This window comes from Parasteatoda tepidariorum, chromosome 7 (assembly GCF_043381705.1).
Source record: "Parasteatoda tepidariorum isolate YZ-2023 chromosome 7, CAS_Ptep_4.0, whole genome shotgun sequence".
Lineage (NCBI taxonomy): Eukaryota > Metazoa > Arthropoda > Arachnida > Araneae > Theridiidae > Parasteatoda > Parasteatoda tepidariorum.
Window position 1 is genome coordinate 14,504,405 of NC_092210.1, and position 13,592 is coordinate 14,517,996.

A 13,592-nucleotide genomic window follows, 5' to 3' on the forward strand; every position below is an offset into this window, starting at 1 on the left:
GACATTCCAAGAATTTAGTTTTTTAATTTTATTCAAAACGAAAGACACTGTGCCCTTTTTTTTAATTTCGTTCTAATTATTTGCGTACAATTGAAAGATTTCAAATAGCATGATTATTTTAATTTCCTTTAACGAATATCGTCAAAAATTCTATATTTTCTGAGATTAAGAGAATTTAGGTTTTTAATTTATTCTCAGGAAATAAAACTGCGAATTTTCAAAATTGCGCTTAAATTCCTTACGTGTATTAAAAAGATTAAGACAGAGTATCTATCTAATTCCTTTTACAATTTTGCAGTCAAATTTTTTTCCTCTTAAATTTTCTAATATTTCAAGAATGTAATTCTTCAAATATTATTCACAACGAAGAAAACTATGAATTTTTCCAATTTCTCTTAGATTCTTCACGTATAATTAAAAGATTTCTGGTCGCATGTTCACCTTTTTTGTTCAACAATTTTGCATCTAATATTTGTTGCTTCTAAACTATTAAACTTTATGATATTCTGAGAATTTAATATTTCTTCACAATGAACAAAACTATGAATTTTTACATTTGCCTCTAAAATCTCGCTTGTAATTAAAAGATCTCCGTCAACATATTCTTCCAATTCCCCTTACTATTTGTTATTCATATTTTTTTTAATTCTAAATGCTACTATTTACTTTAAACTTCTTGAAATTTTGGGATTTTATGTCTTTAATTTTATTTACAATCAACAAAATTGAATTTCTCCAATTCCACTTAATTTCTTCACGTGCAATTAGAAGATTTGCAATAGCATACTTTTTATTTCTTTTTACGATTCTATACTCAAACTTCAATGTTCATTCGTTTCGCTGACATTAATCCAAAAACTCTTAACTCTCTAACAGTTAAAGAAGACAATTGTTTAATATAATTCACCACGAACGAAACTATGAAATTTCCCAGTTGCCCTTAAATCCCTCCGTGTAATTAAAATCATATTTGTCTATTTCCTTTTGACACTCAAATTTCATTTCTTTTGAAAATCTGCAAAAACTCGACGAATTGAATCATCAAAATCGACGGGATGACAGAGATCGTTTGAAAAAGAAAGAGTTTCATATCATGCATTTGTTATTCTTTGTTCTATTCATCATTTCCTAGAACATATTCATTAAAAATACAATAGATTCGTTCCACCATTAAATTATTATTTCATAGATTAAACTTCCGGCTTCCTAGTTCCATCTAACATCTTCTAGTTATATTTTTCGCACTAAGCTTTTAAGCAAAATACAATGTTAAATTAACTTTTTCTTTGATTTTTCAAAAAGATGTTTGGTGAAAATAAATTTAGAAAATATACCTGAAAGAAAGAAGAAAAAAAACACCGCAGCACAGTAATCTGAATCGAAAAAAAAAGGTGACCAAAAACCTGAACATTTTTATAAGCTGCATATTGTGTAATTATTGGGTTTTGATGATTTATTTAATGATGACTGATTTGCAAAATTCATAGTGGTTAATCAAATATATCGAAGAGAAAAGATTATATTGATATCTTACAAACTATCATCGTACCACTTTTTTAAATGTGTATATTGCTAATAAAATCTCAAAATATGCAGTTTAATATTAAAATTTAAATAGTTGCTTTAGTAGTTGTTGAAAAAATTTAAATAGTATAGTTTAATAGTCTGCATATATACATAGTAACTCCATTTCACGTCTTCGTGCGTGCAACAGAAATAGCTGGTATGGAAAGAAAATTCTTGGAAATATTTTGGATTTTGTAAATTTTTACTAAACACTGTATCAAAAAATCTTGGGTTTGTTCATATAAGTGAAGTTGCAAAATTTCGAACGTCTAATTATGGAAAGTTACAAATGTTATACAAAATATAGTTTAATTTTTACATCCAATCACTCAGTGAAAGATATATTTTTGGCAGGGTTTTACTTGATAAGCGTGTCAATTCTGTTTGAAAAAGTGGGAATTTTCTTTCTGGTTGTTGTTGTTTACTAAAGGGTGTTCCAAAATTAACGCAAGGTTTGGTTTAAATAGAAAACACAATTTTTAGTCTTTATATCGTTATTTTTTCATTGAATCATAAAGTACATAGGATAGGGTTGTTTATGGAATAACACATCGGGAAAATTGCCTCCTCGACTTTGCTGGCACACGCACTCTTTTGTCGAAATTTTTCATGACCTTTCAGCATAATTGTGGCTGAATTTCGTTGATGCAGCGTTCAATTTCCTCTTGTAATGCACGAGTGGAATTGTTTCACTGACTGTATGGCATGTGACACTGTCTTAAGCTATCATTTCTACTCATCCTAAACGCTCAGCTGTAAAATTGTTCTTTTTTTCAAGGTTGCCAACAATTTACTTCCAAAATGGCGGCAAATTCAAATATTGCTTTAATTTTGGGACGTCCTTTATTAGATTACATAAACCGATATTCATGTATAATAATCATTATCATCAGTAAAGCTCCTGTGTAAACTATTTACACATTTTTATTTTAAGTTTAACAGCAGTGAAACGGTAAAAACCGGAGAAATATTTTCCTTGTTCCCTGAATATAAATATGAACAAACAGTTTCTTCTTTATGAATGAAGTAAAAAAACTTTGAGGTTATGACATGAAAACTGAAGAGGGAAAATTTAATATGCATTCTAATAACTGAGGAAGACTTAGAATTTAAAAAATAATATTGGAAGTAAAATTTTCGAATTTTAAATGATAATTATATATTTCAGCCTATGGGCTGTTGTTCACATGAATATACACTGCAATAATTGAAGAGGCTATTTCAGCTTTTGGTTTTATTTCTTAAATTGTTCGACTCAGATGATTATTTTATAACTTTAGAGGCGTTTAGATCTTACAAAATCTCAAATTATCAATAAAGTTTAAAACCTTCAAGGGTTTGAGGGGCTGACAACAAATTATAAACGAAAAAAAAGTGTTTTTAAAGTGCCCATGTAAGAAAATATGACAATTAACTAGTAAAATTGTATCGAATATTAGTTACTGTACTCAATAATTGCTCAAATTAACTATGACTAGCGACTACGACTAAAATATTTATGGAGATACAACAGAGTATCAATAGACATTTTCAAAAAAAAAATTCTGAAGTTTTTTTACTATAACTTTAAAAATATTCAATAAACTTAATGAATATTTCTTATCATATTTTAATTAATAATAAAATTATCATTTTAAAATTTGAAAAAATTCGTTAAAAATTAAGCAAGATATGGACATTTAAAATAAAACTTTTCTGCTGCACATGAGCGGAAAATATTTATTTATTTATTATTTTTTTTTTACATTTTAGCATTTAAAATAACAAAAACCGGTTAAATAAAAGCTAAAATATAAATTTATTGGTTAGTAAAAATTTTCGAAGTTAAATTATATTATTAAATGTGAATAATTCAAAATTAATCATATAGAATTTTAAAAAAGAGTTTTAAATTGTTTGATATACTTTACAAAAAATATATACATAAAAAGGGGAGTTGAAAAATTTTCGATTTGCAAAGTGGGCGGTGAGCTAAAAGAAGTTGGGAGCCTATACTTTAAAGTGACTGCAAAAACTTTTTTTTCACATTATCTACATTAATGCTTCCCATTACTAATGCAGTTTTAACAGGTATCGAATGTAATAATATACATTGTAACGATAAAACAATGATCCAACATTTTTACATTTGATACTTATTAAAGCTTCACCAATTATCATAACACCATTAGTGCCTATTACCAAAAATAATTACGCATCATTGGCGCCAAGAATGTCGATTTTTTACATTTTCCTAAACAGTTTAGTACCATTTCTCTATAAATTTTGTTTTGCAGTACATTTTGTCCGCTTCAATTAGTACTTATTACCATAATTAATTGGGTACTTGTGCTCCAAGAAAAGGAAGATAACGAATACCCACACATGTGACCGATGACGAAGGCGCCAACTGATCATTTATAAGCAAAATGGCCTATTAAAGTTAAGCTAAGTTTCTCTACATATCGTAGAATGTTACTAAAATAAAGCGTCATATCACACATCAAATTTGCTGAAATACAGTTCTTTCTCCCCTACGTGTTTTACTTAACGTAGATTTATTATTTGCTTATGTATTTTAATGTAACCGTGATATATTTTTTGTTTTATGTATCTGGCAACTTCGATGCATAATTAGTTTGTTTATGTTCTATATGGCTTCGTTTCTGTCTTTGAATTAAGTAAGAAATATATAGGAAAAGAACTGAAATCTTTGTGAAAGAATATAGTATATGTGTCACTTAAGAAAATTGATACTTGATCGGCTTAGCTTCCTCAAAATAGAATAGAAAGATAAGTTACCAATGTAAACAAATGCCACGTATCTACAACCAATCAGCATCGAGATACCCATGTTACGTCACTTGTAGATATCGCATTAAGCATTAGTGGGGTCTATAATAGTTTGAATTTTATACGTATCTAATAGATACTTATAAATAATAATAATATTCATTTAATAGATACTATCTATTAAATGAATTAGTATAATTTTTATTTCCTTTTAGTAAATAATTTGTTTATTTATTTCAATTTGTATAAGAACATTTTGTAACCCTTTAACGATCGGTTAATTTTCAAGAAAACGGTCTTAAAAGTGCCTATTTTTTCGGCTTTTGCATTTGTATTACGCATTTGATTAGTGCTGAAATCAAGTTTAAAATAAAATAACTATCTATAATTACCTTAAAAATATCATGGCACTGCCATCTGGTGTGTAAAATGAGAAATAAAATGTTTTCCGAGCAAAAGAAATAAATTAGTGTTATTCTTGTCGAGTGTTATTCTTATCTGTATTCTTATCGAAACCTCACCCCGTCATTTTCACGGGAGCGAGAAGGAAGGAGCAACAACAAAAAAAGCTTTCTGTTTTAATAGATATCTTAATTAAGTGCATCTTCTTCTGTATAGATTTATTAATTAAGTGCATCTAAATCTGTAATTAAAAATAGGGGTTCTAAATATAAATGCTTTTCGCTATTATTGCCCTAGTTGTTAAGGTTGGAAGATTAGGTTCAGTTCTTGAAAATATTTTATACTCGTGTTTCTCAAGGTATTTGACTGTTTTCATAATTTTTAACCAACCTGTATATTAATTCATGATGATGGTCAAGGGTTTGTAGTTTTTCTATTTCTGACCGAACAGTTGCTACAAAGACGAACAGAAAGACTCGGTGACTCAGCGGGGGGATGGAGCACTCGTTTTCCAATAAGGTTACGCAATTTCGAATTTCCAAGATGGCTGATCAATTTGAAATGCGCTTCCCAGCTGCGATTTTCTAATCCGTCGGCTTTTAACGACCTGCTCTTCTGTTTGCTATTTTCTTAAATAATAAAAAAAAACTTGATTCATGACTTTTTTTTTAGTTCAGGTGACGAATTTTATAGGTTTGCATTACAATTGTGACTAAGTACAGTCAAGAGTAAATTCGGAAAAAACAAAAACGAGCTAGTTGTTAATGGTCCCTGGATTGTAAACTTGCTTCCCCCTTGACCGACCAAAATGCTGACACTGATAGTCGCAAACCCTTAAAAAATGGGATAGCTGTTCAACGACTGTTACATGGGCATCTTTGCGAATGGGTATTTATCCCCCTCAATAATTGGAAAACTTCTAAAGCCCCCTCAATATTTAAGACAAAAAAATGAATGAATTTAATGAACGAATGATTTTAATGAACTATTATTGATTTAAATTCATCAATGTTCGCAAAAAAGAGATAGTGGTCTTTGCGCAGATATTTTAGAATTATAAGAAACATTTTTCTCATGTTAGAGAACTATTGTGACAATGTATTTTAATTTCGTGCCCCTCAAAAATTAAACCCCTGTGACATCCATGGCCTGTTATGAAATGGAATTTAAAAAAACAAATAGTGTATGAAGGACTTAAATCAAACTGGTTTGGCAAACAATTCTAATTTTACCCTTAGAACATATAAGCAATTCACAATACTTCACATGTCATTTTCTAAAAATAGAAAAAAAACGATAGTAATAAATAATAACTAACATTAACACTTTATTTTTAAAAAAGTTTTACTTCCTAAATGTACATTATTATCGTCGTTTAATCACGACTTGTCTTACAGAATTGCATAATTTTCGTCTTAAAAATGTTAGTCGTCACACAGGTTTTTATTGCGGGTAGAATTGAAGCAATTCTTTTGTTATTGGTGACATTTGGCGGGAAATGTGGACACAATAGAATTATCACCGCTTCGTAACCTTGAGTAAGTCAGAACAAAAACTAAAAATATAAAACAAATACTTGCGGTTTCAGCTTTTATTTTTCCATCACTGTTCCTTCCCCTCTCCACCTGCTTCTTCAGTAAATGAATCTGAAACGGGACAGGAGGATTTAATGATTTCTCACATGATTTACATTTATGTGTGACATATTTTTTTCAATTTCTCATTTGTCATTCGATCGTGTTAATATTAGATTTAAGAGAGAGATAAAAGTATTCATCAATATTTAATCCGTACTTCCTTTTTTAAGGAAAAAGCGAAAATTCTTTGAAATAGTTTATATTTCGCCCTAATTTTGTATTGAAATTGCCAGTCTTTAAACATATAATTGTGCATTTTTTTAAAACGAAAATGTGCTTATGAAATTAAGTTAAAAATGTTTTTAACTTATTTAAATAAAGGCAACAAGATTTTCTTTTTTTTGTTAATTAACAAATTAACCACATTAATCTTTTTTCATTAATTATTAAATCTTTTTTTTATATTAAAGAAATTCTATATCATGTAAAATGTTGCTAGAAATAATTGTTGAAACTATTTTTTTTTGTAGTCTATATTAACTGTGCTATATTTTATTTTATAACCGTCGTTGAACAGCCAACCCAATTTAGGGTTACTCCGTAGCCTTGAATTCTTGAACCCTGTGCAGAAGACAAGGGAACTCCTGGATTTCAAGTATTGGAAGAAATTTGCCTACGTGGAGGACTTTTAGATCGAACTAACCCCTTTCCGTTGCATGGAGAAGAAAACCATGAAGATCACCCACGGCTAGCCTGAGGGCAAAGAGACTGTAAACCATGATCCTTCTACTATTGAGGATATTTTACGTCAGCTCTGTGGTCAATGAGAGCCGAGTGAGGAATTCGCGGAATCGAGCCCGGTTCACCTCATTGGAAGGCTAACGCTCTGTCCCCTGAGCCACCACTACTCAAACAATGATGTAGTAATTATTTTCACTTTTACCTAATTTAAATTTCAAATACTTTTTGGAATAAATTCAGAACAATTCAATGTGGGAGCAAAAATCTGCCTTATTTTCCTGCTGTTCTCAGATAAGTATATGTAAAATTAAGATAGGATTGATTGTTCTTATCTTTTAGCAGTGTGTACCAGTGGAAACAAATCATAAAAACACGCCAAAAAAAATTTATTTCTTAAGTTTATAAAATTTTCACTTATGAATAATTATGAAGATGAATTCAGAAAAAGCGAAAATCATCTCAAAAAGTCTGCATAAAACTCACTTTTGATAATTGGTTCGAGTTTCTTAAAAAAAAAGTAAAAAATAACAAACATAACGAACAAAAAGTAAAAAATATTACACTGCAGCCCGTAGAAATGCAATGACAGAGCGGAAATTTGACGTACTAAAAGAGCTATTTTTTATTAGGGAACACAATCCAAGTTTTTTTTCTTCTTTTCTTTCTTTTCCATTTGTATAAGAGAAAAAATTCGCGAATAAAACATTCGAAAGCTTTGCAATTTTAAATGTTTTATTCGCTAATTTTTTCTCTTATTTTTTGCTTTAAATAATGACTGTGCACCTATTATTGCAGTAAATTTTATTCATCTCCCTCGAGATCTTTGTTTTATAAGCTCGCATTTAAGTTGATGCCGAAAGTTACAAAACAGAGAGAAAGGCAAGGTATTGACAGATATAAATCCCAGCATTTTTACTGGAATTTTTAAATGTATCATTTTTTTAAAAAATCAATTTATGAGAGATAAATCAATTTCTTATTTGAAATATTATAATGTTTATAGTCACGTAACGATTAAAAATTACTTCTCATTTATTAATTCGTATTATGTCACTTAATCCAAATTCCTAAGTTTGGTTTAATTTTCAAATTCAGGCAGTCATTAATTTCGTTACAATTAAAACAATTAAATGTCTCTACATTAAATCATAAAAATTGTATATTTTAAAAGGTTCTTTGTATTTCTGGAAAACATTGACTTTTAAGGGAAGAAAAAGGAGATGCGAATCATTCCTGGGAGTGGGTGAGAGGTGCAAGCAGGAGCGAAGCGAAGTATACTAGTTATCCAAAAATACATTAAAGAAGAACGTCATCCAGCAGCATAACTAGTTATTACAATATAACTAGTTATTACATTATCCTTTTTTTTTCTTCTTCCAAGATACTTCTCTTTGTTAGATACGTGTCCGTAATTTCGCAATAATTTCGTGATTCATTTTCAGATTTTCCCTTATATAACATTTCGTATTACTTTACAAAATGCAATATCTTTGTTTCAAAATTGTCACGCAATTTCTCTGACTTTTCGTGACTATCTTATTCCGATTATATTTCTCTTCTTTTTCATTCCGTCATGATTTTTTCTCGCTGCCAAAGATTTGTTTTGTGTTCATGATAATTGCACAGAAAATTTTAAAGTACCTTTTGAACCTTTTGTTAAAAACTGATACTTTTTTTTTTAAAAATTTGTGCTCTGAAAATAAATAAACAAATTTTAAAGTAAAAGATCAAGTATTAAAACTGATAAAACGTTATAAAGAACATGCATGCATTAGTATCTTTATATTTTGTGTGTCCCGCAGTGAACTGATTTTAAAGACACGGTTCCCAGTAGAACACCGAAGTCAAGCATCACTGGCTGCAGTCAGTAAGCGGGAGGGTGACCACTTCGATCACCCTACGTTGGGACCGAGGGTGCGCGGCATAGTACCTCTTTAAAATGTTCTACCGCAAAGTGCTCGACTTCACGCGCAGGTCGTCAGGCTACCAAAGCAGGAGAGCCATCCCATCTGAGGAGGATCAAGATTGCGATGGCATGACTTCGGATCAACCTCAGGGGTGTTTCCCCGACCGTCACCAATAGCCCATTGTGCAGCTCTAGTGCAACGTAAATAAAGTACCTACATCTACCTAACTTTATATTTTGTGCATGTATTTTATACGATAAAACAAAATTATTACCATCCGCCCACGAAAACATAAAAGATTTAAATCACCTATATTTTATGACTCTTTTAAAATTTGCGTCATTTTTTACGTTAAATATGTATTTTAGGTTGTGTATACATTAATTCTTTTTTTTTTTAGTATTAATTTAAATACACACCATTTTGCCTGCAGCAACAACTTTGCTAAAATTTTAATTCATGAATTACAGAAAAAAAAATACAAATTAAAATGAAATTTCAATCGATGAAGAAAGACAGTTTTGACAGTGATAAGAAATAGAATGAGTTTCCTTTAGATTACACTGGGATTCCCTTTTTAAATTCAATAACAAACGATCAAAAGATTCTAGGAATGATTAGTTAGAGTTGAGCAATGAATTTGACAGGAAGAAGATATATTATTAGTTTTAACAAATATAAAAGTATCCGACTGATTTCGAAACACTTTTTTAAAAAAAATAATGAGGTTTAATTAAAGTTATAATTTTATGTTAGGTAAGAAAGGGTTCTAAAATAATATAGATTTAAAGTAAAGTTTAAAAATTTAAAAAAAAATTAAGTAACTAATTTAAAAGAACTACAATATTTTTTATGTAACGCTAATAGCAGTACAACAAATTGAAATACACACATTTCATAATTTTCTTTTTCCTGATCAACACCTGTGTTTTGAACTAAAATATTAAAAACAAAACTAAAAGAAAATGAAATATAATTAAAGATATTGTTCAATATTGAATTTTTAAGGAAAATTTCTAAGCATTCTTACTTAATGTTGATAACAATAATAAATTCACTCTTAGAACTAACTTTCACTTCAAAACATCGTTAACATTATACAAAGTCTATAGACATTCTATAAAAAAACCTTATTTAGTAATGTATGTTAGCGTAAAGAATCTTTCTCACAATCAACTCTCTTCAGAAAATATATTTAAAAGGTATAAAAATTCTGTAAACAAAAAAAAATTAGTAATACGAAAATGAATTTTAGGAAAATGAATTTTATTTGTCTTAAAAATATAATTTGTTCAAATGAAAAAGATTTCAAATACTCAAAGCGTAACAAAAAAAAATTAGTTTCTTTTTTCGGGAGTTAACTGCCGGTTGATTAGTCTGTCAGCATGCGAAAAAACTACTTTAATTTCAGTTCTAAAAATCGAAGATCAAAATTTTAAAGATTTTTGAAATTAGCCACTTTTCGACCAATATCGAACCTATATATAATTTTTATTACTTAATATTAAAAGCCATTCTAAAACCAATAATATAACATCCACACATCCAGATATTGGTACCTCGGCGTTTTTCTTATCGACCTATAGTGAGCTAATTTTAAGCCTAACTGGGGTCAAGGAAAATTATTGCTAGGGAACAAATGCATTATTTACATTATTTTTTTGCGTTATTGAGTTCAATACATACTTCTGCATTATTCCCTAACTGAGTTCGTTTGAGTTCAATATGTACTTCTGCATTTATTCCCTTATTGAGTTCGTACTAAAAACATAATTGAGTTCGTAAAATTAGGGAAGAGTGATTTTTTTACTAACAAAAAATCGCGTTTTATTTGATATAAACACACAAAAGCAAATTTTGAGTAAGCAACTAAAAAAGCAGAATTGTTGTTTTTTTTTTCTTTTTCTTTTTTCTTTTTTCTTTTTTTTTTTTTTTTCTTGAGCGGCACGAAGTAGCGATTTAGTAACATATTTAGGAATTAAAAAATATTTTGTGTTAAGACATTTTTTTTGTTTGTTTTTCTCATTATTAAAATTTATTATTTTGTGTGGAAACATTTTTAGAACTTTAAATGTACAACTATCGAAGAGATAAGAACATAGGAAAGATTTCGTTAAAAAAAATATTAGTTAGTTTAGAAAAAGTAAATACAAGCGAGTACTTTTCAATCACTGATTCATTTCCCAATGTTTGAAGACGTTTGTAGATATTTTAGATAATTTGCACTGAAAATATGCAATTAAAATGTTCTCAGTCGCTTAAAGAGGTAAAAAGTATGTAACAAAAATATTTTTAAAAAGATTAACTCATCTGAACGTAATCGTCTTCCAATAATTATCGTCTTGACAAAAAAAAAATTCCTTTATTATATTTTGCTTTCAAAATTATCGCTTGACAAATATTTTTATTAAACTATTCTACAACTCTAATTTGTAGAAAATATCAGTTGCTAAACAGTTTTTTTCTTGTCAAGTGATTTTATTAATCTGATTTGTAACAAATATTGAAATGTCTAAATATTTTTTTATTGGTGGCTTATTGTAGAACAAGACACACGCTGTTAAAATAAATTACGGAATAAGAATATATTACATGCGTGAAAACTGAAACTTGATGAGAAATCATTCCTTTTTCAAAGGGCATTATTTGAGAAGCTGTTTGTAACATACATTTCAAACAAGAAAGGGTGAACTCATTTCTGGAAAGAATTATCAAAAACTGCAACTTCCCAAACTTGCTTTTACAAGATAAGCATGTTGGAAAAGAATAAAAATATTATTATTATTATTATTTACATTTTTTTTCTTTTTTTTTTGGTTTTGAGAACAGTGTATTTTTAAAGTATTGAATTTCCTTTATTTCCTGACTTTGCTGATATTATAACATTCTAATTCAAATCCAAATGTCATGTACATTGTTTATATAGAATTGTATATAAAAAATAACTGGAAAAAATGAAAAAAACATTAAATTTAGTAATTTAAAAAAATTTTCAGATTATAGTATACTAATTCTATAATTTTTTTGTTGTAAAACATAATAAACCTGTTACAAATTGCTACCTAAATTTTGTTGTTCCAATACATTGTTTAAATAAAAAAAAATTGTTATACGTGTTTCACAGCAGTCATATAAATGATTTTAGCTTATTGAAGAAAAAAAATTCCCTTAGAGCAATTTCTAGTAAACCCAAATTGTATTACTTACGAAATACTTACTAAAGTTAATTTTCATATTCATCCCGGATTCTTAATTGTGTTTGAAAAATATGCTGTGAGAAAAATTATTAGAATTTTTAAGCAATAAATTTTATTAATGCGCCGTTTTCAAGAAAATTTTCTAATTTCCAATTTTGCGATTTTACATACCATTAATATTTTAAGTCATAAATTGTTATTAAAATCCTAATTTATTAAAGAATTATTTAAAACTGATTGATTCAGAAGAAATAAACGAGCCATAAATTATTAGTAGGAAAAATATCTACTAGATGGTAGCACTAGAGAAATTTATTTTGGGAATTTTCAAACAAAGCAATTTTCTATAGTTATTCCTGTTTTTAAAATATTGCATCAGACAATTTAGTTTTATAATATTTTAAGTAGTTTTTTAAGTAATTTTTTTTTCAAATTCTAATTTATTTATTCACAAAAAATACGCTTGCATTTTAAATAGAGTAACAATACTTTTTTTTACTATTTATGATTAAGACTAATAGATTAAGACTAGTAAATTATGACTAATTTGCTTTCGTAACAGCGCAAATGCTAAAAATTCTATTTTAAAAAATGACATTTTAAGTAGGAAAAAAAACATCCGAAATTGTTTATTTTTAAAATTATTCTTGCAAATGACTTGTTTCTAAAAGGATGAGAAATATTTATAAATGTTGTCATTAATATAATTTCAAGTTAAACTCATAATTCTAAAAAAAAAAAAAACTATAATATGACAATTACGTGTCAACTCTTAGTAAATATATGTGTTATTTAAAAAATTCTGTTTTAGATTAATATGATTACATATTTCATGCTAACTGATATTGTAATTTGAATAGGCAGAAAAAGTATTGCAATCAATCTGTAAAAATGTTTAATTTTTATAATTTAATTTTAATTTAAAAAATTTAAAATAATTGAGAATTAATATAATTTAAAAAAAATTGTACTGTTATAATATTTAAAAATAACTATTGTTATGAGATTATTATTTTCCTACTGTGTACATTCAAGTACTGATCATTTCAAAATGAATATATCTAATATAAGGGCAACAATCCCTATATTTTGGTGGATTTATTTGTCAAGAAAGCAGGAATAATGAGAACATATTGTGCACAAGATTTTATTTACTAAATAGATCGTGAAGCCGAAGTCACATCCCCGCTCTCCCGGCTGGAGAGGGGGGACAAAGTTCCAGTCAGATCCGACGGAGTTTAGTTTGTAAACATTATACACCAAAAAGTCACGCAAAAACATTGCTCCTGCATTTTATAGGATGATTTTTAGTTGTAAAGAGGCCCAGTCATATGCCTTTTTCTGTATTCTTACGCCTCATCAATTTATTTATTACTCATAGCAAATCGTTTAATCTTTCCTTATATGGAAGTGAAAGATCTTAAAATAAC